Source organism: Rhinolophus hipposideros (assembly GCF_964194185.1).
Source record: "Rhinolophus hipposideros genome assembly, chromosome: 9".
NCBI classification, from domain to species: Eukaryota; Metazoa; Chordata; class Mammalia; order Chiroptera; family Rhinolophidae; genus Rhinolophus; species Rhinolophus hipposideros.
The window spans coordinates 29,576,449-29,603,713 of NC_138055.1; the positions used below are offsets into that span (position 1 = coordinate 29,576,449).

General features: G+C 36.0%; 1 protein-coding gene across 6 annotated transcripts in view; it reads left to right on the forward strand.

The window, feature by feature from the left end:
* Window positions 1–27,265, forward strand: part of PTPRO (protein tyrosine phosphatase receptor type O) — a 207,306-nt gene that overhangs the window by 8,819 nt on the left and 171,222 nt on the right. The gene's annotated exons all lie outside the window — the stretch shown is intronic.

Below are 27,265 nucleotides of genomic sequence, written 5' to 3' on the forward strand. Positions count from 1 at the left end.
TGATTTATGGAAATAGTGAATACACTCTAAGAAACAATATCTATGCTTGTACACTGGATGCTTTTTATATTCTTTATCTCTTTTTTAAAATAAGAAATATAACCTTAGCGATAAGGAAAACATAGTGGCAAGATCAATTATAATTTAAATCTAAGAATCAGAAGAATTTGCATGAAGGAGAGCAAAAGCCATTCTCAACTTTCTTGTTAAGGACTGATGTTCAAGAAACTATCTTAGAAGAAAAACATTGCACATATTCTCCTTATTTTATGGATTGTGCTGACTCTGGCTTTGATAATTGTACACAGAAAACATTTCTTTGGCTTTGACTATTAAAAAGATGGGAAATTCATTTTAACATTTTTCCCCCAATATGATTATCTTAATATATGACAAAAGAACAATATATTTTGCTCAGTATATTTCATTGAATCATAAAACTATACTTTTTGATCATCTAGTTTAAAACTTAAGCTGGTACTTAGACCTTGTCTATAATATTACTGCCAATTGGTCATAGATGGTGAAATTACCATCAGCAGAGAGGTGGTTATTCTATGCTCAGACAACTGTTTTTCTACAGCTTTAATTTTGTTTGTTGATAAATCAATATATACTCTAGAAACAAAAATAGGTGACAAATTTTAATCCGATTATACACTCACATACATGGCTAGAGGAGATGCCTCCGTCCATGAATTTATGATAAGAAGTACATCTGGAGAGTATAAAAATAACATTAATAATCTGTGATCAATAAATTATTTGTCTTAAGTTTAATATTTTTTAAATATCAAATCAAAGTTTCTGGAAAGTTCCAAGAAAATATTTATATGATTCTCTTTCCATCTTTACATTGCTTCATCAGAATTAAGCTAATTGTCATACATCATCCTTTCTCTCAGATAAACCAGGATTTGCTATTTAAGTCAAGTTCGTGGTCCATAAAATAGACCTTTGAGTAATATTGCTGTGGGATTTCTATTTACTTTGATATTGTGTTGAAAACTAAAATGTAATCATAAAAATGGAAGTGTTCTTGCCAAATACCACAACATATAAGCATCATATTTACTATAAGTGCCTACACCATTACCATAAGAAATATCTCGTTACTTGGATATAGTTAAAGTTCCTAGAATTTATTTAGGAAGAAAATTGGCTTCTAAAGGTTCTAAATGTTAAGTTGATTAATAAGGTGAATAATAAAAGGCTAAGGGAATTGTATTTTGTCTGTAATGTATTGTTCAACAGTGAGTTGTTTGGTCCTTCCTTAAAAGATTATAGAAAAACAAAAAACAAAAAACAGATTATTATGAAGTCCATTGATACAATCAAGTTATTTACCTATAAATATAGTGATGTGATTTGGCCAAGTTTATTTTGTATCATCATGAAGGATTTCCTCTATAATTTCTCGTAACTAAATTATACATTTTAATTTGTCTCTCAGAAATGACCATAGGCCTCACTCAAAATGGTTAGATACTTGGATTTGTAATATGGAAATTCTGGCATTGTCAAAACTGTGCTAAACTGATGGCAAGGACTTAGAATTAAGTACAATGGACTTTAATCTAGAAACTTAGTTTATAAGTTGTTTCTTTTAAATTAGCTAAAACTGTTAAATCTGCTAAAAATCAGCCACACTTGAGAGGTGTTCAGGGTGCTTCCTTTAATAATTAATTGTAATTAGCTATATGCTGACTAGAAGCCTTCCTGATAGTAAAAACAGTTGATTAACACATATTTTGTGTGTCATATGTATTATAACGTAAGCTAGAGAGAAGAAAATTTACAGTATTTATTTTAAAAAGGATGCGTATAAATGGACTCATGTAGTTCAAACCCGTGTTGTTCAAGGGTCAATTGTATTTGCAATTAACAAAAGACAGCTGTACCTTTAAAGTCTTTCTTCTTCTGATTGATGCAATATCTTTTTATTTGTTTATTCTTTGAAGGCTAATTGGGGATCTAATGAGAATATTTCTATTGAAATTCTTACTGCTATGCTGTGGCCTTCAATTAGCATTTTTACTGTGTGGCCTCTTGTGGTTCTGAAGTAGGGAGTTCTTAATTTGAAATTTTTAAGTAAGTCTGAATCAGGCATGCATCATCATACACAAGTACTTTATAATCATGTATTTAGAATTAGAAAATGAATACATGTTCACTGTGGAAAATGTATAAAATACAACAGACAGGTCAGTCCTACACACTCCATTCCAAAATAACTACCATCTGGGGATTTATCATTCCTATTTTTTGTCTATGTCTGTGTATCTGAGTGTGTAGGTAAAAAGGAAAAAAAAATTTCCCACTGTTTTAACATGTTCTTTTCACTTAAATGTGTTATGATAATTTTTTCAAGACCTGAACATTTTCAGTCCTCTGCAATGTAGAACATTAAGCTATAGGTCTGTGGGTAAATTGTGTCTGATTCCCAATTGTATTTGCATCAGTTAAGGACATGGGTGATCATAGATATTGATCATGACCATGAAGTGTTGGGAACCATCACCTATATGTGTGCTTCCCATTGCTGTGACTATTAGTTACATAGAAAAACTTAAAGTAAGCTGCAGAGAAGACAATAGTATTTATTTTAAAAATCCACACATGAAAGTGGACCCATGTAGTTCAAACCCAAGTTGTTCAAGGGTCAACTGTATTTGCAACAAACGAAAGACAACTGTATCTTTAAAGCTTTTTTTAATTTGATTGATGCAAAACCTTTTAATTTATTTATTCTTTGAAGGCTAATTGGGAACCTAATGAGAATCTTTAGATGCTATATTGACAGACATTTATTTCTTATTTCTCCACAGCTAAATACTATGCAAAATAATAATAATAATAATAACAATAATAATACCCTCAATAATGTAGGTTCTCTAGTCAAAAAGACATAGGATTGAATTCTGGCTGTGCTCCTTGCTAGCTGTGTGGCATTTGGCACACAGTATACTGACCTCTTCATAGGAGGTACAAATTACAGTGGCTGCAATCACCATTCGTCCAGTGGCCAAGTCTGCCATCTTCTCTACCACTTGCTATCCTTAGAGGAAATCTCTTGTTTTTTGATCCATATGGTCTGAAAGGGGGATACCGTCCTCCTATTTGACCTCAATACCCTGGACAGAGTGATTAATTAGGATGAACTGTGACCCAAGCTAAGCACATTTGGGGACTGCACCTCACTGACCACTGTCTTTGAGATTGGCATGTGATTTAAGACAGACCTATCAGAATCTATCCTTTCGTTGTTTTCAAACTGGCAATAGTGGGGAATAGTACACTCCTCTCCAGTTGTAGAGCTAAGACATGAGCTTGGAAGCTGTGCTCAACCATAAAAATGACTCACAAGAAAACGCAGAAAAGGAAAAGGTAGGGACAGTAGAGACTTTAGCAAGATTATCTTTCATTGCAAGAAGACTATCTCATTTCTCAGGCTCCCGAGACTCATTACACAGGTACTCAGAAAGATTACAAAACAGCAATCTACCAAAATTCAATTCAATTCATAATAGCTGAGCAGGCATATTAGAGATGCTTGGAATCTTTAAGTAATCTGAATCAGAGTCATTATATAATTTATCATAACAACCAGAACATATCTGAGAGTGAAGAGATCATTATGCCAGGACAACAGACATAAATCGCCCTGTTCTAGAAAACACAGGACAGATGGTTACTCCTTCCTGAATATGCTAGCAAACATGTTTGAAGCAGTATGTAATCACTAGCTCCTTACCCATCTCACCCGTCTCTGAAAACCTCTGCTCCAAACAAGACGAATTAGCCATGGAACATGAATTGTAATTATCTTCATCAAAAACTAAAACTTGAGCAGGAATGTTCATATCAGATTTGTTTATATTAGCCAAACATTGAAAACAATGAAAATGTTTTCATAAGTGAATGGTTACACTGGTATTTCTATACCATGTAATACTACTTAGCAATGACAAGGAATTAACTATTGATATACACAGCAACTTGAATGACCCTCAGGAAAATTATGCTGCATGAAAAAGGCCAATCACAAAAGGTTGCATACTGTGTGAATTATATAACAGACTTGAAAGAACAAAACTATGGAGATGGAGAACAAATTCATGTTTGCAAAGGATTAGAAATTGGGTGGGGTGTTGAGGAGATGTACTCGTACGTGACTGTAAAAAGGGGTGGCGTGAGGGAGCTTTGTGACAATGGACAGTTGTGTATCTTGATTTTGGTGATAGTTACATGAAGTTATACATGTATTAAAGTATATAGATCTAACATACACACACTCAAACGAGCACATATATAACTGGTGAAATCTGAATAAATTCTATGGATTATACCAACGTTAATTTCATAGTTGGGATATTTTCTTGTGGAGATACGCTACATATCAACATTTTTGGGAGGAAAGGTGAAGCGTTCATGGGACCTTTCTATATGTTTCTTTGAAACTTTCTATATATTTATAATTGTCTCGAAAAAGGTTTAAAAGTTTATTAAATTTATTTTATCTTGTTTTGTTATATTTTGTTTTGTGCCTGACACTCTCCTAAGTATTTTAACTGACTAGTTGACAGATACAGCCTCTTTTTTATAAGGACTGTGTCTGAAAGATAATTACACTTGCAGGGAAAGAAAGGGTATCTAAGCAAATATGGAAGAATTCAGGAAAGTACACAAAATACACGAGGACCTCAATAAGACACCATTAGCTGCAAACTCAAGTGTATTATTTAAGGAAGGTTGTATATTGAACTATATTCTTATGAGATTTATCTACTGAGTTCTGGAAATGACTAAATGTTAAGTCATTCCCATTCATAATTCCCACAATACCAATGTTAAAGAAAACATTTTAATGACTCTTTAGAGAATCAGTTTAAAAAGGAGTCATGGAAATTACCATTGTGGGAGGTAAGGACAAAATACTTTATTGATTGATGAAGTAATGTCATTCTTTTATTCTCTTAGCAATTGTTAAGTAACATATCTGGAAATAATGTAAATAAATTAGAATGAAATGGAATATATAAGACAAGCTGAAGAGGCTTGATTAAACAGGGGAGGTGAGTGGATGATATATCAAGGTGAATAATTGTTTAAATATTTCAATCAGTCAATCATCAAACATGTATTAAACCGCACATGTCAGGAAGGTACTGTGTTCATCATTTTTAAGAATATAAATCAAAGTTATGCCATCAAGAAGGCTGTAATATAAGGGAAAATAACATAAACATGTAACAAGTTAGAGGACAATATATGACTTCATACTGTAGGAGAAGCCTGAAGTAATAATGTAGTAATTTGCAAATGAATGAGATTAGACAATGATATTTTGCTAAGTGCTCTTGCTTTCAGATAAGGGAGGGAGTACTTAGTCTTGAAGGAACACAGGTTTCATGAAGGAGGACAAATTTTAATCTGAATCTGGCCTGATCAGAGTTCAGATAAATGAAGTAGGTTAAGAAAAACATTCTAGATTAGAGAAACAGAGGATCAAAAGTTGGAATATGAGAAAATATAAGTCATGTTTAAGAGGCTTGAATAACAGAAAGGATAGTTTCAGGTCCTGAGGAGGATGAGTGATTGGAAATGAGGTGGAAAGGGTGGTTTTGCCCAACCATGAGCTTCTATTCATAACCTTCTGTTCAATAGTGCTACAAAGGCAAACATTAAAATGAGCTTTAGCTCAGCAGTGGCGTGCAGGAAAAAATTATCATACCTCGTTTTAGCTTTAATTGCTTTTATAATTTTGAATTTGCTGTTAAATGCAAATGCTTAATTGTAAGTACGTGTGCTCTGTCTTAATTAGATAAAATAATCCTCTGTTGCTTGGGTAGTTCAGTAAATTAGTCCCTAGATTTCAACTCCCCTGGATCATGTTGTTTATGCATGAATCTATATGCACTCTTAGAGATAAATGAAAAATAAATGAATTTTTTTCAGAGACAAATTGTAACTGTCAGCATACTTTCAAATTTATATCCATTGCATGTGACTAAAAATTTCCATGTCTATTACAGTAATTATAATTCACGTATATGTGCTCCCACACTTGTGGAATTTCTTCTACATTTTAATACTTTATTTAAAACTAAAAGTTGAAATTATATTTTGCTAGCTGAAACTAAACAGACGATCTAATCCTTTTATGTACATAAACATCCTACCAACTCAGCAATCAAGGTCCTATCAATAATGCCATATTTGTACATACAGTGTGTGTCCGAAAGGAAACAGCCAGTACAAGTATCTTAGGCAGAAATTAGAAAATAAATTCCTCCAGACTTTACTGCCTTACCTGGAGATGAAGGTGATAATATTGACAATCACTACCGTTTATTGAATGGCTGCTGTTTATCAGGGACGGTCCCAGGGACTTTATCTACCATGTTCCCCCGAAAATAAGACCTAACTGGAAAATAAAACCTAGCATGATTTTTCAGGAGGACATCCCCTGAACATAAGCCCTAATGCGTCTTTTGGAGCAAAAATTAATATAATACCCGGTCTTAATTTTCGGGGAAACACGGTACAGGATCTTATTCCATTTTTATATGCGTCTGTATATCATTATCACCATTTCAATAATGAGGAAACTGAGTTTGAGAGGTATGGAAGGAGTTAGGAATGATAGAACCTGTGCACATATCCCATACTGTTTTGTGTGAAAACTCTGACATGGCTTTGGTTTCCCATTCACTAACTCGTAACTTCTGTCTCTTCCTCTAGAAATATTCTGAGACATAGGGAACTAAATCAGTTTTTAAGTCCTCAAGGGCAGTGCGGGGTGTCTGTCACTTGGACAAAAATGGGGTATGGGTTACTCCTGGATTAAAGTTGGTTCTTGCTCATCATAAATCTTTCTTGCAGGTTCTCCTTTCTGTCAGTCTGTCCATCATGTAGTCCCGACCAAAACCTGCTGTCAGAGGATTCCCATAAATCACAAGTGCCTGGTTTATACCTGTGTTTAACCTTCTTCAGTTTAATGGCTCTGGGGCTCTAGCACTTTATTAGATAATTGCATAGAGCTGAATATAATGTAATGTGCTGACATAGAGAACCTGTGCTTTCAATTTTTGTATGTCCAGAACTTTTACAATCAATGACATGAGAACCCAGGAAGATTTTCCACCCTGGCTTTAAAGCCTGCTTTAGAAGGCTGGCAGGCTTTACGCCTCCGACGTGCCTTTCTCTCCATGAAAGATACCACCTGGACAAAAACAATTTTAACACTAATGTCTTCCTTTTGATTGCATTAGATTTGCAAATTAAACAGGTTAATGGTAGTGTTCTGTGTTCCTCTCAGTTCTCCTGTTTAATACTCTTATCTGACAAAGTGTAAATAGAAGACATAATTAATAACTCATGACTTGCATGTCAAGTTGGGTAAAGAACGACATCCCCAAGAGGCCCCTTATTACGTATCTAACTGTTCTGTGAAATTAGTTTCGCAAAGAAGAAGCACACCTGAAGATAAGAGTTTTATTTGTTTTCCCTTTCGTTTTATTTAATTTATTCTAGTATCTGCAAAGAGATGTGAAAGAACCACATTAACTGTTAGCACAATTCTAAGGAGCTCACTTCATTTGCCCAAGGGTATGTTATTTTTCCTTTAAAAAATGTTTCTGTTTGTTCATGAGATACTAAACTCTGTATATAAAAATTATAAAAATGATGATGCTTCTGCTAAAGGAAGTCCCCAGAATGCGACTATTACTGCTTTAGGACATGTCTTGCCAAGAACGTTATTAGCCAAGCACACCATGCTACACCATTCCCTCCATCATTTGACTCAGTCTTGAGCTGGGAAGTGCACTGCCATGACTGAAAAAAATATAGAAGAATTGTTTGTTCAGCTACTTTTTTTCTGTCTGATCTGTCTGGAGTTGATCTGAATGAAATGAAGTCTCTGCTTTAACTGGCGAGTTTAGCATTTCATATTTAGCTCTCAATCTGTTTCATGATAATTTTTGAAGGAACAGATAGCTCATGACAAAATGTGCTATTATTAAAGGTGTACTGCCTTTACAGATTTCTATCACTTTGAAGCAAAATGATGGCTGGGAAGAATTTTTGAATGAGCATATTTTCTAAGTTTTCAATAGATATTTAATAAAGTATAGTATATGCCCCAGGTTAGAGAAAACCAAGTATCTGATGACAAAAAGAAACCACTACAATGAAACAAAATAGCATAGAGGAAAGACAACTTGCCCCCAATCACTCACCTCGCCTGTCTGTAAAAATGAGAATCATAGTCACTTCTACCTTACGGAATGTGTAGTCTGTGAGATAATCTGTGAAAGCACTCTGTACACTATAAAATACAATTTAAGTACATGATATGATCTTAGGAAAAATGATTGTATTCCCCTCTTTCATTTGCTCAGATATAGAGGTGTTTTTCTTGTTCCACATTTATGTGTATCTATCCATGTGTGTAGTGTGTCATGGAGGGCTATAACTAATACTGTAGTAAATTCTCTCATTTTTTAAAAAAATAAAGTTTTCCATACCCAAGTTAACCTTGGGTCACTTATAATCACAGCTTGATTATGTGACTAGAATGACTTAATATATAATATTTATAAAATATTTATATCTAATAGCAAAAGTATTTTCAGCTCATCTTCATCTATTATATAGCAATCAGTTCATTCCTATAAAAATTATTTTCACCTAACTTCATACATATAATACTGACATAAATTCATACATTTATGTCTATGACCACTATCATCTTTCCTATATTATGTCAATCATAATTCATTCATTTTTTAAAACTTTTTTTTTAAACTTCAGGTGTACAAAACAATGTACTAGTTAGACATTTACACCCCTCACAAAGTGATAACCCCCCAATCTCCTACCCCTCTGACATCGTATATAGCTGTTACAATTCCATTGACTCTATTCTCCCTATGCTGTACTCCACATCCTGTGACTATATAAATATATATATATACACATATATATACACATATGTATATATGTATACACATATATAGTATATAATATAAATATAATATATATTTTATATATATTTGTAGTTGACATTCAATATTATTCAGCTTCAGCTTCGGGTGTACAAGTATGCACTGTGGTCAGGCTTCTACACTGTCCATGAAGTGGTCTCCCTAATAAGACAAGTGCCCATCTGACACTCTACAAAATATTTACATTATTGATTATATTCCCCAAACTGTCTTTCATATCCCTGTGGCAATATTGTGACTACAATTTGAACTTTCTAATCCCTTTACCCTTCTCCCCCATCCCCAGCCACCTTCCATCTAGCAACCATCAGTTTTTTCAACGAACATTTACTGAGCAAAAATTATGCCAAATACTGTGCTAATCATTCACTGATTCCTTTGGTTTCACTCATCTGTGGGTATAAACATGTATGTATTTACAGTAATAACTTCATTTGTAGAGCAGTTGGCCCCATCAGTACACACGAGGCATCAGCCTTCTTCCTGTAAAGTGCCCACTCAGTATTTTTTAGACTGTCCAATGGGGCATTTGTCATGGAAACCCTGGGTGCTACCTTTGCCCTTTCAGGCCCTACATTTCCCTGTTAGACATCTTCCCCACTGCACCAGATACTACCCCTGCCCGCCCCAACACCTTTCCGGGCGCACTCAAAATTTTCCCTCTACTTGATAACTAAGGCTTTCTTACTGGATCAAGATTATATTTTGGTTTTCGTTTTTTGTTGTTATTGTTTTTTCCCTGGGAGCTTGTCAGTTATGAGCAAATGGATTTCTGGAATTCTTGTCCCACTAATTCTTCCAGCATGCCTGAATTCTATTCAGACAAAAGCTGGGTTTTTCTTCCCTTATCCCCTCTCACATTAACAGTAGCAAAAATTACTTATCTAATTTGCTTTTCTTATAATTTACCTTGTTCACTTTATGGTGAAATTGAATAAATTAGTGGACAGTGAAATAATCTAATGTTTGATATACACAAGAAGATAAAAAAAAACGATGAAGACAACCTAACTAAAAAGAAAGAAAAAAGCCTATATTAAATTCATACTGTTTTATAAACTTTATAAAAGTTTGACATCTTAACTGAATATGAAAATAGAAAGTCAAAAGTTTATTTGGGTTTGATACCGTACCCTAGGCATTTATTTCAAAAGTCCACAGTCATCGAGATATTACAAATGATTAAAACCTCTACTTATCTCAAACGTATTTGCATTTTATATTAAATATCCCAAGGAAGTAGCCATTTTACATAAATTCTCAATTAAAATTTAAAAATAAGCTTTATTGATTTATGAATGTATCCTAAGTTGAGGAAGAATTTTTATTTGAGTCTATATAATCATTTTCATGTTCTAACTCAAATAGATGGTAAATATAAAAACCAGGTTTTATGTCTTGAGAAAAACAGAAAATAAGAAGAAATTTGTGCCATTTCAAAATTCCCACTTTTGAACATTGTTAATGTTAAAAATCCCAGAATTATGGAGACATGGGAAGTATGTCATACGGTGAGTGTAATGCTTGCTGATTACATTATTTTCAGAATCACTGATGAACATAATCCAAATGGTTTTAAAAATACATTTATTTGGAAATGTAAATTCAAAGAACAGATTATCTTCAAGAAATAAAATGTATTTCATAAACATGGCACTTTTTAGAGCATGCTTTTTCAAAGGAATCATTCAGGATAGCCAAATTCTATCAGACCTCCTCCACAAGTCTTATAAAACTTGGATGTATGCAACTAAATCTATGAAAATAATATCAACTTATTCCTCCTAACTCAGTAACTTACGATTAATAAAACACCTATTAAAAGAGGCTAAAGCAAATGTGGTATATACTATTGAAGTAGTTCCATGTTATAAATTAAAATTTTTACATGTGATATTTCAGGTCATATAAATTTTATATAAAATTTCCTTAATAAACTTTTCAAAATACTATCTGGAAAAAATGGGTTTTAAGTTTGTGATTTCATGGCTCTTTTCATATGCTGATCTCAGTTCAATATCAAGTCTCTCTCTTTTCACGAACCATCTGGGAAATTGACAAGTTGCATCTCACCAGATGGCATCGCATACCAACCTCTCGCTTCCATGGCTCCATACTTCCATGATAAATCCTGGAATGCTTTGATACAATGTTCTTGCTTAGGAAGAATTCCACAGCTCATGGCATGAAAGGCCAGTTCATAATTATCCACTCCATTTCCCAAGGCTGAAATTGGATATGATTTCAACTGGGTGCTAAACTGTTTCAGGGCACAGAGGAATTAAGTGATTTCAGCTGTGTACACCCACTAGCCTCCTATCATCCTCTCCACAGTTTCTCTTCTTACTCCTTTTCTTCTCTCTACTCTGTGGTCTATATTTTCTATAGAGAGAGTCCTTTCTTCTTTCTCTCTCTCTCTCTCTCTCTCTCTCTCTCTCTCTCTCTCTCTATATATATATATATATATATATATATATATATATATATGAAAATAACTGCACACATTTGAGCTCTGGGTGAGGATAATATCTTCTTAAATCTAGCATGCATCTTGATTATATCTTATAACAAGAAATTGAATTGCCTGTGTCAATTATTTTATAGAATAACTACATATTTAAAAGTTACTATTGCCTGCGAAGAGGCTCTTAAGGCCTTATTTTTTGTCTTCATAGATATCAGAGAGCCACTGGAGAAGTCATGGGGTACAAGGACATGGAAAGAACTCTGTTTTTTTCCTGCTTAGAGATCAAATCTGACCTGAATATCTTCCCCCATTCCCTCCCCTCTGAGCCCCTCTCATAAGTTTTATAAGTCTCCCAGCCATTTAGTGCTGAAGAACAAAGTGTGAGTCAGAAACTGTCACAAATATGATTGCTCTCATTTCTTTGGTGCCTTGAGCATCTTTCTTTTAACGTATTGGATTGTAGCTTTTAAATTTTTGCTTTCGTTTCTCTTTTTTCACTTTCAGGCTTTAGTGCCTCTGTACTATAAACCACCCATATTGTTAAATCATTAAATCCAATACAAAGCCTAATTGCTAGATTTTTCTTCTCATTTAGCAGTAGTTGACTGTCGTGGATGTGCCACCACTGTAAGAACAAACTGAATCACAGAAATTTGCCTCCAGAAACTGTATTTCAAATCTTCTTTTTACTTAAGTTCGAAATGCTATCCTATGTGTTATTTTATTTCTCCCATTGCATCCCCAACTTGGATATGATAACAGTGTAACCGCAGCATTTTTATGTGTAGAGACATACTTCTCATTCTCTCAGAGGTGGAGCCATCGGAAGTTGTCCACAGCTTGTCAGAGACAGGAGGAGCTTGCGGGAACAATCTCTGCTCAACCCAATCTGATACTGATCCCAGACAAATTAAATGCTTCCCTCAGGTGTGATTTTATAGACAAGAAGACTATCAGCCTAAGAATCCTGCATGTTCTATTTGTTGTGCAAAAAAAGAGAAATGAGATGATCAATGAAAGAGAAACCTCTTGATATAGGAAGAATAGATTAGTTCCAGCATGGGGATGGGAGAACTGCCAGCTAATTCAGTTTGTCAAAGGATAATGGAATTCAGCAGGATGTCATCTCATTTCCCTATATTAAACACATAAATGGCTTTCCATGATTCTTTGGATAAAATCCACGCTCCTTCACGGCCTTGGCATGCTTTCCTGATCTGGTTTATGACTACTTCTCTAGTATAATTTCTTTCCCTTTCTTCACTTTTTATGCTTTGGTCATTCTGAACTTTTCTCAGTTCCTCAAACTTGATACTTATGCTCACGTCCCTCCAATCCTTTGTATATGCCATTTTCTTTGCCTGGAAAATTCTTTTCTCCTACACTCTCCCCTTAACATAACAAGTGTGTATTCACCCTCCAGGTCTCAGCTAAAATGATCCTTTATTCACAAACTCCTGAGTTTCTCCCCTCCCAAACGAAGAGAAGTGCGGAAGATTTTCCCTTCTCCCTAGAACGACTTCCAACTCCATCTCTAGTTGTCAATCTGAAAAGCCTTGTTTATTTCTCAAGACATAACTTAAAATCTTCTCTCCTTTGAAACCATCCCAGACTCACTCCAAGTGTGGTGGGAATCTCTCTTTAGTACATCACTATAATTTGAAGATATGTCTATTATTGGTTTAATTATACTGTAGTGGAATATTTATCCATATATTCGTATGCCACACCAGAATACAAATACAAGAACAAAATATTAACACCTTGAGAAAAGAGATTGTCTTAGAGCAAAATATATCTTTATTATCTTTGTATCCCAAAACATGTTTCTTTCTTATCTGTTCATCCTACAGATGTAATTACTTTTTAATTATCTGTCTCCCAATTACTCTGTCAGCCATGTAAGGGAGGGACCTGTTTTATTTACCACTCTTTACCTACCACCTTTCACAAAGCTTGGCACATATAGACATTCACTTGTAGAATAAATTAACTTTATATAAATGATAAATATTTCTGCAATGAGTCATACAAAGGACAAAACAAGAGACTCCTGATGGCTTTACCTAGCTTTTACTAATAATGTTTGTAATTTATGGTAAATCAGAGATTATAAAAAGATTCATTTGGTCTATTTGGTTAAAATTCATACGTATGATCCCATGAGGGACAAAGATCTAGAAAACATAATATTTAGGATTCTTATAAAAAGTTATAGCAAATAAAGCAGATAAGAATTTCAAATTACCTAATTTATCTATGGCCTTATAAAGCCAACTAATATATTCAAAAGACCTAAATACTTAATGTCACCTGCATACATTTATTTTGTCATTCAACCAGCACTATTTATTGATCACCTAAAATACTCTAGGCTCTTTCGATAGGCAGTATAATGGTCCCCCAAAGATGTCTACACCCTAACTTTGGAACCTATAAATATGTTACATTATATGACAAAGGAGACTTTGCAGATGTTCTTAAGATTGAAGACCTTACAATAGCAAGATTATCCTGGAATTTCCAATTGGGCTCAACTTAATCATATGAGTCCTTAAAACTGGGACCACAAGGTAGAAGAATAGAGCAGGATACAGTCAGAGACTCTGCCACTGATGGCTTTGAAAATGAAGGAAGCGGCACAAGCCAAGTTATGCAGGCAGTCTGTAATCTGACCTCCAGCAAGGAAGTGGAAACTTCAATCCTATGACTGCAAAGAAATGAATTCTGCCAACATCCTGAATGAGCAAAGATATTCTCTCCAAGAGCCCCCAGGAAGGAAGCCCTGCCACCAAGCCATGATTTTAGCCCAGTGAGATACATACCAGATTTCTGACCTATAGAACTGAAAGGTAATAACTGTGTGTTGTTTTAAATTTTTAATGGCAGCAATAGAAAACTAATATAGCACTGGACTAAATTCTTGGAAAAGAAAAATAATTAAGCATACTCTTAATTATAGTCTGTTATTTAAAGCACTCTAGAGGACCACTGAATAATCTGGTCAGGAAAACACGTTTATGGACAAATAAGGCCAACACAGTGCAATTAAATCCATGATAGAAATATGTAAGTTTTTTACCTCAAAAACCAGTGATGGAATTAAGAAAGGAGTCAGTGCTATTTGGAGTGAGATTGGGGAAAGTTTCAGAGAAGAGAAAATTTTCAGAGGATAAATGCTAGTTATCCAGTTGGATGGCTGAATAAATGGATAGTGTACAAGTTGATAAAATGTTGGACTAAGAAGGGATGCCAGGTGAGATGAGGTAAGTACATGGGTAAATGAGACAAGGACTTATTTATCATACTAAATATTTTTGGATGAGTAGTGTGGAAAGATTTTGCATTTTGGAAAGTGTACTCCAGCCATCCTATGGAGATTCCAGAATAGAGAAGACGCAAGACTCTATTCATGGAGAATGCTACAATATTCTTAATAAGACATGATGAAGTTTCTGCTTCATAATAGCTATCATTTATGAGAACATGTTATGTGTTATAATAAATAATAAAGTGTTATAGCACTTTACAGATATAATCTAACTTACTCCCTATTAATCATTCTTGTGAAGTACATGTCACCTCCATTTCACAGATTAAGAAACGAAAGCTTAGACAAATGCCTTCTTCAAAAAGATATATCCCCCCAAGGAGGTAACAAAAATAGGACTCAAACCCAGTTGTCAGTGGGATTAAAACCTGCACTCAAATCTCTCTCCATGGCAGGAGCAGTGGACCAAAATAAGAGGGTAGAATGAGTAAATTGAATAGGTACAATCAGCCAGGCTTATACTGATTTGATGTGGTAACAAGGAACAGAGAGAAGTTAGGGTTTACTTCCAGTTTTCTGACTTGAATTAGTAGATTAAAGGTGGTGTGATTAGATAAAGAGGCTGCAGAAGAAATTTTCGGTGTCAGGGGCAGGGTGAGATACAAGTTAAGTTTTAGACGAATTCTAAGTATGAACAGGATATCCAAGTAATGATGTCCAGAAGCCAGTTAGATGTGAGTGTGGAGTGTAGAACTAGGACATAGATTGAAGATGAGGACTTGAAAATCATCTACCTATAGGTAACTTTCATTGACTAGATTATTTCATATAAATATCTTGGAGAAACCTCCTGTTTCTAGGGGATAGTGTACGGGACTGTGCTCAGAGGGAAATTCTCATCTGAGGCTGGAAGATGGCTCAGCTGAACATCAGTGTGCTGAATTCCAGACTGGGGCTGCAGGTAGAATGGCAGATGACTAAGGGGCCTCAGATCCTACCTGAGTCCTGTCTGATGGGGCCAGAGCCCAGCTCCCATGGCAGGCCCTCTGTGCCATGCAGCTCTGTTGCATTGACAGCCAAAGAGAATGTAAGAAACACGTTGCTTTAGGCAACTTTGTAACCCCTTAATAAGCATATTGACTTCCCACCCCACCCCCCAGTTAGCTCGGTATTAGTCAGTTAGCAGCCAAGGGAACAGTGAAGAACAGTTTTGCAAATAATTGTTAAACCTGGCCGAGTTTGCTAGTGGAACATGACAGAAATGTAGGGCAAATATTGCTCATTCTCCCTGACCAAAATATTTTAAATAAAATCATTACCATTAAATATTCTGGTATAGAATTTCTTGAAACTGTCTGGTTACTTTATTAGAGAGAGAAGCATCCACTAACTGCAAAAGACTACCTCTGTTGTACCAGACACACAAGAAGAGATTTTCACCATTGCAGAGCTATTTATACACAGCCAGCTTATGTCCTCAGTTCACATACACACACAACTCCCATTGATATCAGTGGAAGCTCCAGGCATGTGGCTGAGAACAGAATTTGGCCCACTGAGCTGCAAGGCTTGGCATTCTTTTGCTCACTCTGACAACCAGAACTGAATCCCTTAGCATATGAGCTTTTAGAGAAGAGCTCTTGGTTTCTTTTTTCTTTTCTTTTTTTTTAATTTATTGGGGTGGCAATTGTTAGTAAAATTACATAGTTTTCAGGAGTACAATTCTGTATACATCATCTATAAATCCCATTGTGTGTTCACCACACAGAATCAGTTTTCCTTCCATCACCATATATATGATCCCCCTTACTCTTATCTCCCACCCCCCACCCCCTTACCCTCTGGTAACCACTAAACTATTGTCTGTGTCTATGAGTTTTTGTTTCTCATTTGTTTGTCTTGTTCTTTTGTTGTTTTTGGTTTATATACCACATATCAGTGAAATCATAGGGTTTTCTACTTTTTCTGTCTGACTTATTTTGCTTAGCATTATACACTCAAGATCCATCCATGTTGTCACAAATGTTCCTATATCATCTTTTCCTACCACCGAATAGTATTCCATTGTGTATATATACCAAAACTTCTTTATCCATCCATCTATCGAAGGACATTTTGGTAGTTTCCATATCTTGGCCACCGTAAACAAAGCTGCAATGAACATTGGAACACACGTGTCTTTATGTATAAATGTTTTCAGATTTTTTGGGTAGATACTCAGGAGAGGGATTGCTGGGTCATATGGTAATTCTATTCGTAATTTTTTAAAGAACCCCCACATTGCCTTCCATAAGGGCTGCACCAGTCTGCATTCCCACCAACAGTGTATGAGGGTTCCTTTTTCTCCACAGCCTCTCCAACACTTGTTACAATCCGTTTTGTTGATGGATTGTATGTCACCCCTTTCTGACTGGGGTGGGGTGATATCTCATTGTGGTTTTTATTTGCATTTCTCTGATGATTAGTGATGTTGAGCTTTTTTTCATATGTCCATTTGCCATTTGTATATTCTCTTTGGAGAAATGTCCCTTCAGGTCCTCTGCCCATTTTTCAATTGGGTTGTTTGTTTTTTTGTTGTTGAGCTTCATGAGTTCCTTGTATATTTTGGATATTAGCCCCTTATCGGAAGCACTGTTTGCAAAAATCTTCTCCCATTCAGTTGGTTGCCTCTTTATTTTGTCGATGGTTTCTTTTGCTGTGCAGAAGCTTTTAAGTTTCCTTTAATCCCATTCGTTTATTTTAGCTTTTACTTCCATTGCCTTTGGAGTCAAATTCATAAAATGCTCTTTGAACCCAAGTTCCTTAAGTTTAGTACCTATGTTTTCTCTGATGATTAGTGATGTTGAGCTTTTTTTCATATGTCCATTTGCCATTTGTATATTCTCTTTGGAGAAATGTCCCTTCAGGTCCTCTGCCCATTTTTCAATTGGGTTGTTTGTTTTTTTGTTGTTGAGCTTCATGAGTTCCTTGTATATTTTGGATATTAGCCCCTTATCGGAAGCACTGTTTGCAAAAATCTTCTCCCATTCAGTTGGTTGCCTCTTTATTTTGTCGATGGTTTCTTTTGCTGTGCAGAAGCTTTTAAGTTTCCTTTAATCCCATTCGTTTATTTTAGCTTTTACTTCCATTGCCTTTGGAGTCAAATTCATAAAATGCTCTTTGAACCCAAGTTCCTTAAGTTTAGTACCTATGTTTTCTTTTATGCAGTTTATTGTGTCAGGTCTTATGCTTAAGTCTTTGATCCATTTTGAATTAATTTTGGTACATGGTGACAGATAGCAGTCCAGTTTCATTCTTTTGCACGTGGCTATCCAATTCTCCCAGCACCATTTATTGAAGAGGCTGTCTTTCCTCCATTGTATGTTTTTTGCTTCTGTGGCAAAAATTATCTGTCCATATTTATTTGGTTTTATTTCTGGGTTTTATTTCTGGGTTTTATTTCTTTGTGTCTTCTTCAATTTCTTTCAAAAAAGTCTTATAGTTTTCAGCATATAGGTCTTTCACATCCTTGGTTAAGTTTATTCTTAGGTATTTTATTCTTTTTGCTGTAATTGTTTTTTTTGTATTTCTTTTTCTGAGATTTCATTGTTAGTATATAGGAATGCAATGTACTTTTGTACGTTGATTTTGTAGCCAGAAACTTTACTGTATTTGTTGATTGTTTCTAATAGCTTTTTGGTGGAGTCTTTAGGGTTTTCTATATATAGCATCATGTCATCTGCAAAGAGTGACAATTTAACTTCTTCATTCCCAATTTGGATGCCTTCTATTTCTCTTGCCTGATTGCTCTGGTAAGGACTTCCAACACTATGTTGAAAAGCAGAGGTGATAAAGGACAGTCCTGTCGTGTTCCTGAATGTAGAGCAAAGGGCTTCAGTTTTTCAGAATTAATTATGAGATTAGCTGAGGGCTTGTCATATATGGCCTTTATTATGTTAAGGTATTTTCCTTCTATACCTATTTTATTAAGTGTTTTAATCATAAATGGATGTTGTATCTTTTCAAATGCTTTTCCTGCATCAATTGATAGAATCATATGATTTTTGTCCTTTATTTTGTTTATGTGATGTATCACATTGATGGATTTGCGGATGTTGAACCACCTTTGTGCCCCGGGGATGAACCCCACTAGGTTGTGATGAATAATCTTTTTAATGCATTGTTGTATTCAATTTGCTAGAATTTTGTTTAGGATTTTTGCATCTGTATTCATTAGAGATATTGGTCTGTAGTTTTCTTTTTTTGTGTTGTCCTTACCAGGTTTTGGGATCAGAGTAATGTTGGCCTCATAAAATGAGTTAGGGAGTACTGTCTCTTCAATTTTTTTGAAGAGTTTGAACAGGATTGGTATTAGATCCTCTTTGAAGGTATGGTAGAATTCACTAGCGAAGCCCGCTGGTCCCGGACTTTTGCTCTTGGGAAGGTTTTGGATGACTGATTCAATTTTATTACTAGTGATCGGTCTGTTTAGATTTTCCAGTTCTTCATGGTTCAGCCTTGGTAGGCTATATGTTTCTAAGAACTTGTCCATTTCTTCTAGGTTATTGCATTTGGTGGCATATAGTCCTTCATAGTATTCTTGGATGATCCTCTGTATTTCTGTGGTGTCCGTGATAACTTCCCCTTTTTCATTTCTGATTTTGTTAATTAGTGTCTTCTCTCTTTTTATCTTAGTGAGTCTAGCCAAGGGCTTGTCAATTTTGTTAATCTTTTCAAAGAACCAGCTCGTTGTCACATTAATATTTTCTATTGTCTTTTTATTCTCTATTTCATTTAGTTCTGCTCTGATATTTGTTATTTCCTTTCTTCTGCTTACCTTGGGTTTCACTTGTTCTTCTTTATCTAGTTCTTTAAGGTGTAACATGAGGTTGTTTATTTGGGATTTTTCTTGTTTCTTGAGATAGGCCTGTAATGATATAAATTTCCCTCTTAAAACTGCTTTCGCTGCATCCCAAAAATTTTGGTAGGATGTATTTTCATTGTCATTTGTTTCTTTGTATCTTTTGATCTCTCCTCTAATTTTGTCTTTGACCCAGTCGTTCTTTAAAAGTATCTTGTTTAATCTCCATGTATTTGTGTTTTTTCCTGCTTTCTTTTTGCAGTTGATATCCAATTTCAAAGCCTTGTGATCAGAGAATATGCTTGGTATGATTTCAATCTTCTTAAATTTGCTGAGGCTGATTTTATGTCCCAATATATGGTCTATTTTTGAGAATGTTGCATGTACACTAGAAAAGAATGTACAGTCTGATGTTTTAGGATGAAGTGCTCTATATATGTCAATTATGTCCATTTCATCTAATGTGTCATTTAGTGCTGTTATTTCGTTATTTATTTTGTTTGGATGACCTATCCATAGCTGTCAATGATGTATTTAAGTCCCCTAGTATAATTGTGTTTTGGTCAATTTCTCCCTTTAGTTCTTTTAGTAGTTGCTTAGTATATTTCGGTGCTCCCTGAATGGGGCATAATATTGATGACTGCTATGTCTTCTTGTTGTATAGTCCCCTTTACCATTATGAAATGTCCATCTTTGTCTCTTGTTATCTTTTCCACACTGAAGTCTGTTTCATCTGTTATCATTATGGCTACACCTGATTTTCTCTGGGTACCATTTGCTTGGAGTGTCAATTTCCACCCTTTCACTTTGCGTCTATGCTTGTCCTTATAGCTGAGATGTGTCTCTTGGAGACAGCATATGGTTGGGCTTAGTTTTTTGATCCAATCTGCTACTTGGTGCCTTTTTATTGGTGAGTTCAGTCCATTTACATTTAGGGTGATTATTGATATGTGAGGATTTCCTGTCATTCTATCTTTAGTTTTCTGGTAAGGCTATGTATCCATTGTTTCTTTGCCTTTTTGTTGTCTATTATTTCTGTGTGGTGGTATTCTATGATTTTTCCCTCCATTTCTTCTTTTATTGCAGTATATATTTCAGTTCTGGATTTTTTTTTGAGTGGTTACCCTTAAGTTTATGTAAAAGAAAGTTTGATATTTAGAGTATTCCATTTTCTTCAGCACGTTTACTTTCTCTATTCCCATATTCCGGTTCAGGCCTTTACTCTCCCCCTTTTTATGTTTTGGTTGCCACAAATTGTCCCTGTTGATGGTGGTCGAATAGCCTCCTTTAGTATTTCTTGTAGTGCAGGTCATGTATTAGAAAATTCCCTCAGCTTCCGTATGTCAGGAAAGGTCTTTATTCCTCCTTCATATGTAAAGGATATCTTTACTGGATATATTATTCTTGGATCATAATTTCTCTCTTTGAATAGTTTCAATATTTGGTTCCACTCCCTCCTGGCTTGTAGAGATTCTGCTGAAAAATCTGATGATAATCTAATGGGCTTTCCTTTGTAGGTTACCGTCTTCTTTTCCCTGGCTGCCTTGAGGATTCTTTCTTTGTTGTTGATTTTAGACAGCTTCAATACAATGTGCTTTGGAGAAGGCCTGTTGGGATTGAGGTAATTAGGTATTCTATTTGCTTCTTGGATTTGAAGATCCAGTTCTGTCCACAAGTTTGGGAAGTTCTCATCAACCATTTGATTGAATATATTCTCTGTTCCCTTCTCTCTTTCTTCTCCTTCTGGTATTCCCATTATTCTTATATTGTTCTTTCTGATGGAGTCAGAAAGTTCTTGTAGAGTTCTTTCATTTCTTTTAAGTCTCAAGTCTCTTTCTTCTTCCATCCATGTCATTTCCAGGTTTCTATCTTCGATGTCACTGATTCTTTCTTCATCTGGTCAACTCTACTACCTAAGCTGTCTATTTCATTCTTAATTTCTTCTATTGAGTTCTTAATCTCCAGAAATTCTATTTGGTTCTTTTTTAAAATTTCAATCTCTTTCGTAAAATGCTCATGTTGTTCTTTGATTGTGTTTCTGAGTTCATTAAACTGCCTTTCTGTGTTTTCTTGCATCTCGTTGCGTTTTTTCAGAACTGCAATCTTGAATTCTCTGTCATTTAAGTCACTTATTTTTAAGTTTCTTTTCTGGAGACTTTTCACTTTCTTTCTGAGCTGTCTTGTTGCCTTGGTTATTCATGGCAATTACTGATTTGTTATTTCTCTTCCCAGACATCTACAGGAATGGCTTCTGCAATAGTTTGATAAGAAGAGGTCTTTCTTTTGTTTTCCAGTACTTGTTGGTAGAATGTTTTATTTTCTTTCTGACTGCAGCCTTTCTTTTCTGTCTCACATGGTAGTGCTATGTTTTCTCTGCACTATTCCAGCTTCTCACACAATGGGGGGATTCCCTGGAAGATAGGCTTCTTCTCTGTTAATAGTTCGCCTGGGTCACGGGTCACAGGGCACAGTGTCGGTGTGGGTATGCAGAGAGCTTTTGAAGTTCTAAAGCTCTTCCTGCACCAGATTCAGAGCTCATATGTTTCAGCAGTTCTGTTTACTCCTGCAGGGATCCACCCAGATAGGTGGGGCCAGGGGCGGGGTGAGCTGTGAGAGGTGGCCCAGAGCAATGGCGTGGACCACCACCACAGCCGGTCCTGCTTCCACAGCTCCCTCCCCTTTGACAGAACTAGTTGGGCTGCGAATCTATGTCTATGATCCACAGTTCTCAGAACAGCAAATGTTCTGTTCTTTTGATCTGACACTGCCACTGTTGGGCTTCTAGCACTGGGCAGGTGGGGGCGGGGCGAGCTCTGGGAGGGTAGGGAGGGGGCGGCTAGTCTCCGTGCCTAAGGCTTCCATTCTCTGCTTAGCAGTGAGGGCTTAAACCACCGTTTTCAGCCCTCTTCCCTCAGTCTTTTCTCCAAGGTCTCTGCCGTGAGCGTTGGGTTCAGCTGTGTTATATGCTGCCCCCTCAGCCCTGTGGGCCGTAAGCAGAATCCTAGCAGTCCTAGTTCTTCCCTCTCCCGCAGCTGCTGTAGTTCCGGGATGCAGCGAGCTCGGAGCACTGAGCTAGGTCTGCGTCCTGCTCCCGCGCGGCTCCGTCTCCGCACTTCTCCCTTGCCTCCTCCCCCACTCACGCGATTCGCCCACCTGGAGGTGAATTCAGTAGCAGGCCTCTTCATCTTGCCTGTCTGCTGTGCAGGGAGTCCTTTGTAGAGTTATTGTTGTTCGATTAATTGTAAATTCCAGGGGAGCTTTACAGAGACTCACCTCACGCCCCCATTTTTTTGATGTCTCGCTTCTTTTTTCTTTTTATCTCATTATCTTGGCTTTGAAATACAAAATGGAAACTTGAGGAATTGCTGGTTGCAATGGGCTCCTTGCACACAATAAACTACATGGGATTTGGAGACACTGAGACCTTCCAAGTCTCTGGATTCAACAACTTGACAAAATAGTTTCATGTAAGTTCTGTAGCTCCCAAGGTACAGGCTAAAAGTTTGGCTTCACAGTCACCCTGGAAATATAAGTAAACAACTCTGAACCCATCAAATTCTCAAGTCCAACATTTAATTTACAAATGACATATTTCAATAAATATTTGAAGCTTGTCATGAATATGTACCTTATATTCTTCTCAAAGGAATTGTTTCTTCTCTAGTCCAGGTTATCCTGGTGTCTCCAAGAGTCCTGACTCCATTATAAGGTCACTTGTCAGGCTGGGCAATCAAGGTATCCAATCCTTTGGGCACAAAAATTGGTCCAGAGGTGGGCATATGAGCCAAGGAAAGATAATCAGTGTACACCATTTCAAAGATTATAGGGACACAGGGAAATGAAGACATGAGACATCAGGAGATGAAAAGCTACAAAACTGTTAGTTCTTTGGTAACAGTTTCCTACCATGCAGAGAAAACGTGACAAAAAATACTGAAGCCAACAGAGAGGAAAGTAAAGATATTAAAGAAAAAGCATTTTTTGATGTTATCGTTTAAGTACCTGGGTCTAGTCATGCCTTACTGGATTTCCCCAATATGAAAGAAAATAAATCCCTTTTATTCTTAAGCCTGTTTGAGTTGAGTTTCTATAATTTGTAACCTATAGAGATTTAACAAAATGTAGTTTTTCACCCCCTGTGAACCCTCATATTCCACTAGTTCTATACATACTGAAACTTTTCTAAATAAATGACTTCATGGGAAACATGGCATCTGCAAATTACTGTAGATGATCTGCACCCTAAAAGGGAATAAAAAGCATGCAGTGTCTTCATGTCTCTGCTGTATGGGGAAAGAGGCAGCCCCTCTCTGTGGATGCACTTTGAGGAAGCACCCCATCGTCTTGGCTCTCCGCTCCTACCCAGTGAGCACCACGATGGGGTCTGAGCCCAGCGCGTAGCCCTGATAATCGATCCGACAACAGGGAGAGTGTGTTACAGGGCTCCTTCCACTTGACCAGCTACCATCACTACATCAGTTCTCCCTAATTATTTGAGAAAGTTAGGAACTGTTCATAGTCGGTAGCTACAGACGCCACTATTTTCAGAGAAATTCACGCCAAGGATGGAGAGTAGGGGATGGGGTTTTCAGAAGGGTGAAAAACCCAGACGGAATGGTGGGGTTTTTGCCATTGTGAAGGTGTACTACTCAGATCATCCTAAAGATAGAGGAAATGTGATTAAGCCTTGATACGCATGAATTGGAGGAAGAGCTTATCTAAACAGGTTTGGTTACTTTCATTTAGCATAGCAATGAATCCACACAGAAAGTTAATCGTTTCTCTGTGCAATAGAGTCCAACAGTCATCCAGAAAATACATTGTTGGGAATAAATGTTGTCTGCTTCCTAAGGAATTTGATTGTTGAATAAATTGTTTGCATTCAGTCTAGTCTGATTTCTAGCATCATTATCAATATGTGTTTTCTCACACGCAATAGCTCATTTTCCAGCTATTCACCTTAATGTGTTACGTGCCATTGAGTTGACTCTGACTCCTGGTGACTCTATGAATGAGTGATGTCCCCAGTGTTCTGTCCTCAACAGTCCTGCTCAGTTCCTGCAGACTCATGCCTATGGCTTCTTTTATGGACTCAGTCCATCTCATAGTTGGTCTTCCTCTTTCCCTGCTGCCTTCTATGTTTCCCAGCATTATTGTCTTTCCTAAGAACCCTGCCTTCTCAGGATGTGCCTGAAGTAGACAGCTTCAGTTTAATACTCCCATTCATATGCAGATTACAGTATCCATTAGACATAGAAGTCTGCTTCACCCCCTACACACACCATAAAACTAAAAACTGTTAAAGCTTAAGTAGTTTTACTCATTTAAGAGAATCATAAGCATTTATGTTACTATAGGGGTAGTACAAAAGCTAATTTTTCTTCCATTTTAAAGTGTGCATTTATTTATTACTTAATAATAAAAGGGGCCATTTAAAGAGGGCATGCTATATGCTATAATAAGCACCTTACACACATTATCTTGTTGAATACTCATAACAGCCCTATGAGAAAAGTAAAATGACCCCCATTTTGCAAACAAGGAAAACAAGCCTCCGAGATAAAAAGTAACAAAGCAAAGGGGATTGACTCCAAAGCCCATTCTCATAACTATAGAGTAAATTTCAGTACATTGTTATGTATATTAATGGAAATTTATAAAGACTCTCTAAAGACCAAAATTCTCTCTGCATATAATTATAAGCACAGCCATTTCACTGTTCTACATATTTTCCCCCAATACATTCTCCTTTAGTCTACATTGAGCTTTTCAATTCTGTTATTTTTAAAATTCTTAGTAGTAAAAAAATTTAAGACAGTGAGGATGAAAGGAATGAGAAGCACACAGATTAAAATGAATTTAGAAATGAAGGCAACTCTGACTCATGTTGGTGACATTTCTCTCTGCCTCCTTTTAATGCTGTCATCAGAGATGGGCCTTTTTCAGGTTGGGTTGAGTACCTGTTGCACAATTCTCACTGCTTCACTCCCCACTCTCTTTTCCTACAAAGAACTGAAGATGGTGACCAGAAACAGTCTTTGTCATCATTAGTCACAGATCCTTTGGGGTTTCATGTCATAAACTATAACTATGCTCTCTTTCTTCCACTGATTTCCATGTTTACCTCACAGTCTTAGGCAGATGTCTCAGCTGCCAGTCTCCCTTTCCTGCCCAGTAACAGCACAGTTCTTACTGGGCAATTTCAATTCCCACTATTAAGAAAACACTTCCGGTGTGGACATATATTGCCTGACAAGTAGCACTGCCCTCATGTACAGGACAAGGGATGTAGGAATTTATTTGTGATCTCTAATCTAGTGCATCTGTGAAAACTAAATCATATTCTCTTCTTTCTCCTCATCTGAAATTAAACAAACAAACAAAGAGCTGGAAATCTCGCCCGCCAAGAGAACATTTTGGCCAGGTCTTTTAAATCTGATAATCCTATGTCTTCATTAAAAGTTACCAGATACTTTAGTGTTTTTTTAGACTGAAGTGTTAGGATTAAAACTCCTTGCAAGTTTAAAATGAAGCTCTTCATGGCTATTTATATTATTATATAAAAGAAAAATAACCAAAAAAGTTCTTTTATTCCTTTGAGGAGGTAGCTGATATTTGCTAGCAAAGGAGAACTGCCATATAATTAACTGTGTCAAAATGTTTTCTTTGTTCACAGTTAATCTAACTGCAGCTGCTAGAAGGCAGAATGCATAAATATGACTGTGTACTTTTAATTACAGAAAATGACAGGCGTTAAGTTGTGACTGGAGCCTTGCCTGGTATTGTTATAGGCGAAAATGTTGCTCAGAGACACATTGAATTGATAAATACCCTTTTGTGGGTTTTTTTGTGTTGGTGTAAAATTTCTATAGATATTAATAGTGACTAAAATGAAATTAAAATTCATAATTTTAAACAGCCAAATACAATTTGACTAAAATCAATGTAACTTTTATAGAGAAATCATGGCACACAATAGCCATCTTATATTGAACTTGACGCAAAATTTTTCATGCATGTGCCTTTGTCTTGGAGAAGAAATGTTCCACATGTATGAATTTTCCAGACACCTTTAAGAATTAAATTATTTTTCACAATTTTTCTCTCCATTCTATGCAAAGAAGTTACTCCCAATTTAAATTTTTATCCTAAGGGCTCTATTAATAATGAAGAAAAAATATTTCATATTTGCTGATTTTTCTGTTTTTGATGCTGTATAGTAATGCCCATAAATGGGAAGTTGGGTATCCCTGGGCCCTGGAGTTCATTCCCCTCTAAATGTTTCTGCCTATGAGATAGGATTCACTAGAAATGAAGCAGCACTTAATTCTTGCGATATTGTTATTTTCTACTTCCCCTTCTCTCTTCTACTTTTATTAACTGAAAGGTGTAGCACAATGTTCCCTATGTTTCATATCAAATGAAATGTTTTCATTTCTTTGTAACCTGAGGAAGGTACTTAAAACCTCTCTGAAAATCAGTTCACTCTTCTAAAAGGATGAAATAGGGTAATCCACGTTTAAATCTTAAATATAGTGTTTTCTCCAAAATGATATTTTTCCCTTTTTTTCATTCCTCTATTATTATTTTTTATTATCCCTTTTCTTGTATTCTTATATATACATATATATATGTGTGTGTGTGTATATATATATATATACACACACACACACACA